At 38.9% G+C, this 4,375-nt stretch overlaps 1 non-coding gene across 1 annotated transcript; it reads right to left on the minus strand.

The window, feature by feature from the left end:
• Nucleotides 1–3,605: 3,605 nt before the first annotated feature.
• On the minus strand, nucleotides 3,606–3,712 carry LOC136468143 (small nucleolar RNA R71). The gene has a single exon (XR_010761684.1). It is a non-coding gene; the product is annotated as a small nucleolar RNA R71 (small nucleolar RNA).
• Nucleotides 3,713–4,375: the final 663 nt, after the last annotated feature.

Below are 4,375 nucleotides of genomic sequence, written 5' to 3' on the forward strand. Positions count from 1 at the left end.
AATGGTCAACATTGTGTAAGCGTGGTGCTTATACGTTGTTTGCCTGCGAATGCACCCTATATTCCGAGTCATGTGGTAGATCACAGAAGTGACACTCCCGTTGAATCCTTTGTAGTCCACTCCCTGAATATAGGTAAAGTAGGACCCGGTTACGAAGGAAGACTTGCTTTGTTCCTGATCTTCCTTAGTAATGCCCCTTGTGTAAAGATATAGAGTATTCTTGCCATGATTGCTAGGTGTAGTTTCACTAATCTTAGTATACTTTGACATATGATTTAGAATGACTTAGGAATATTTCTCTATTCTGCCTAGTCCATGCTAATGACATAGATGGGGAGTGCTCTAAGTGAATTACATTACATATGACTTGTTATCTATCATTCATTATCATTTATTTTATGACTTATCCCTGTTATGAGTAAATGGATCATACATGGTTGACTCTCCATTGCATGTGCAAGTGATCATCATATTCCTATATAAGCCATGCCTTCCTAGTGGTAAAATATAAATCAACAACCCTATAATACTCTTGGGTAAAATACTATAATGGTATAATTATCTATGCGCTTGCAGATACTTTGTATTCATATTTATATATACTTTTTTCTCTCTAATCACTTGCATTAGTAATAACTGCTTAGTATTATTCTTGGTAGTATCCAAACATATCTCTTATATTCATACTAGGGATGACAACCTAGTTATTCTAGGAGATATAGGTTTATTATAGGTGGCTAAGTATTTCAACCAAGTGACACGTTAATAAATGCCAAGAGCATTCCTAGTGCTGTTGCTAGGGATAGATTTAAAACTCTATTCTTAGTAGCAACGTTAGGAATGCCAACAACCACCTGTCGCCTACCCCTCAACCGTGGAGTATGAGACAAACGAAGGTAGCCGCCAACCTAGACACCATGTCTAAGCTATTAGCTACTACTCTAGCAAGCGCAGGGTTATCCGTCTGTATCAGGGCCCTCTACTAGAGCATCCGGCACGGGGACGGACGACGAACCTGCAAACAAGTATAAGCCAAACTTTAACTAAACAAAGACTCAATAGCTAAAGGAAACACAAACACTTACTTAGAACAAATCTCCATTGAAGTACCGGTGTTTGTTGAGGTACAAGAGCAGGGGAGACACCAACAAGTCCGGTGCTTCCCCGAGCTTTCCCTCACATCTCTCCACTAATCAACTCTAATTAGCTAGCTAGGGCCTAAGCCTTTTGGAGTGTGGTAGCTCTTCTCCCTTGGAATGTTGTTGTGAGGAGAGGAGAGACCCTCTATTTATAGGAGGAGGGGGGAGAGAATGTCCAAGGAATATTCCCCCTTTACTCCCTCAAACCAACCTCACCACCGTTATTCAGTGAATTAATTGCGCCGACACACCCTGTTGACTGTAGTTATTGTTCATTTTTAACCGTCAACTAGACATGAAAAAGGGCATATATCAACCTCTAACATAGAATTAGGGTTTGATCTGATAGAATTCTATAGGTTTTGGTGAATCTATGTTTCTACAGGGGTTTATCAGGAAAAGGGGGCAAGATATCAAGGACGCCAGGCTAAAAAGCATATTCCACCGCGGAACCAAGTTGAGAAAGATCTAGAAGACACGAGAAGATGACTCACCGAAGGGGGGCCCACCTAGTAGTAGCCTGGGTCGACCGACCCCACCCTAGGTCAGCCGACCCCATGGCCCACCTGTCGGCCTCTGTCTTCTACGTCGGTTCCTCCACCGCCTTAGGGTTTGCATCTTCGCCGTTGATCAAGGTTGGTTTGATTCGAGGGCTCTGGTCCATCCCACTGACATATATAAGCGTAGCCCTACCCCTAGGATTTGAGAGAGCCATTAAGACAAGGAGCCAGATGATGAGAAGGATCTCCTCTCTACTAGAGAATTAGATTAGCTACTCAAAGTTCTAGTATAGGCTAGCTAGCAAGGTTTTCATAGAGTTTGGGCTCCTGCTAAGGATTCTGGATTCATCGTCATCTGGAGGCTGGTATAGCCATTGTATTCCCTCTTGTTTTTGACTTTATTCTATTTCAATACTATGTTTCTATTTATTATGTTCCTAGTTTGCTCTAGTAGTATATTTGATATAGTCATGATTGATAATGAGTTTATGCATAAGATTGCAAAGCGCTTAATTCAGTACTCGAGTGGGTTAAGTGGTCGAAATTATGTAAGCATGGTGCTTAGATATTGTTTGCCTGTGGATGCACTCTATATGTTGGGTCATGTGGTAGATCGTGGATGTGATACTCCCGTTGAGTCCTTTGTAGTCCACTCCCCCGTATGTAGAACAAGTAGAACCTGGTTGCAAAAGAAGTCTTGCTCTATTCTTGATTTTCCTTAGTAATGTTCCTTATGCGTAGATGAAGAGTCATTATGCTATACATGATTGTATATATGCTAGGGTATACGAAAGACTTAGCAAACAAGAAATTACAAAATATTTCAATCTCTTAACTAATCTCCTGTCTAGTCTTACTTTAACAATGAGTAGTCTATTCCTATCTCTAAGTATTATCAATGCTTACATTTATCATTTATCTATTATTGGCTTACCCCTATTTGAGTATGTGCTATGTGATTGATTCTATCATAAGTAATGCATATTTTTTCACTATCTCTAGCCACTCCATACCTCCTCCCTGTGGTAAAAATATAAATTCGACACCCTAGAATACTCTTAGGTAAAATGCTACAATCGTATAATTATTTGTGCGCTTGTGGATTTTTTTTTGTTCATATCTTTATATTCTTTTTAGTCACATGAAATGATAAGATATCTACTTAGTAGTAATGCTAAGTAATCCTAAAAACCACTTTTAGCTTCAACACTAGGGATGATAACCTAGTATAAATAAGCTAGAGGTGTAGGTAAGTAGTAAGTGACTACAGAGACAAGTGCCAAGTTAATAAATACCAATAAACATTTCTGGTGTTATTGTCAGGAATAGAATTTATTCTATTCTTGGTAGTGACGCTAAGAAATGCCAACAAGCATTTTTGGCGTCGTTGCTGAGGAGGAGCAATAAAGGCTATGGAGAGAATGATCAAATACATACTTATTGATAAAATCATAACTAGTACCTCTACTTTTATAGCTTTACCCTTGTTTGTCTTTGTTTGTATCATATACAAGGTATTGCAGGGTTGGTTGTGATTCACCAAATTCCATTCATCAGAATCAAATCAATCAAGAAGAAGCTTAACACTAGTTCCTGAAGCTATGGCTGAGAAGACACTGCGTGAGTTCACTGCTCGAAGTACTAAGAACTTCCACACAGGACCAACACTCAATACAAATAACCTTGAGTTTGAGCTCAAGCCAAGCCTTATCAACATGGTGCAAGCTACACCATTTAGTGGAAAGGCACATGAAGATGCAAGTGCTCATCTTCAGGATTTTCTGGAGATTAGTAGCACGGTCGTCATCAAGGATGTTGCTCATGATACCATACTACTCCGCTTATTCCCATTCTCACTCTTGGAAAGATCAAAGCAATGGTTCTACACCAATCAAGATAACATTAACACATGGGCAAAGTATTCAAAGGCCTTTCTAGAAATGTTTTTCCCTATAGGCAAAACCAATGCCTTAAGAGGAAAGATTCCTAACTTCTAACAACAGAAAGGAGAACCCATTCTAGAAGCATCGGAGCGCTTCCAAGAATATGTTTTAGATTGTCCCCATCATGGAATGGAAGAGTGGTTGCTCATGCAAGGCTTTTATCATGGATTAATTTAGAAGGCTCGTGAACAACTAGATGCAACTACTAGAGGATCATTTTTATCACTTACTCTTGGAAAAGCTAAAGTTCTTATGGAAAGGATAGTTAAAAACCAAAGCTGGTCCCAAGACAATATTCAACATTGCCATTAGAGTGAGGAGGCACCAGAAGAATTATGTGCACTGTCAACCAAGATGGGCGTACTATTAGATTGGCTCGAACAGCGAGACAACTACAAGAGAGATCGTCAAGCTATTCAAGATGCTTTCAATGCTCAAAATAGATGTGGAGAATATTTAGTAGTGGAATTTCCTGAATCTTAAGAAGACATAAATACTGTCATCAACAGTTCTACTCCACATCAATAGAAGAAAGGATGGAGTCAACAACGGCGATCCAACTATCAAGGTAAGTACCCAGGTAAGTACTCAAAATAACCATCCTTGAGAGAATTAATTTTAGAGAAAGCTAAGATTAATGATAATATTGCTAAAAGAATTATTGTTAATGGTAAAGTCCTAGAAAATATGAATGTTAAAATGGATAGTTTTTCTTCTGCCATAAAAGATCAACTTAGCTATAATAAAAAGATAGAATCACAAATAGCACAGTTATATGCTGCACTACCTTTTG

The sequence above is a fragment of the Miscanthus floridulus genome, chromosome 7 (genome assembly GCF_019320115.1).
Source record: "Miscanthus floridulus cultivar M001 chromosome 7, ASM1932011v1, whole genome shotgun sequence".
Lineage (NCBI taxonomy): Eukaryota > Viridiplantae > Streptophyta > Magnoliopsida > Poales > Poaceae > Miscanthus > Miscanthus floridulus.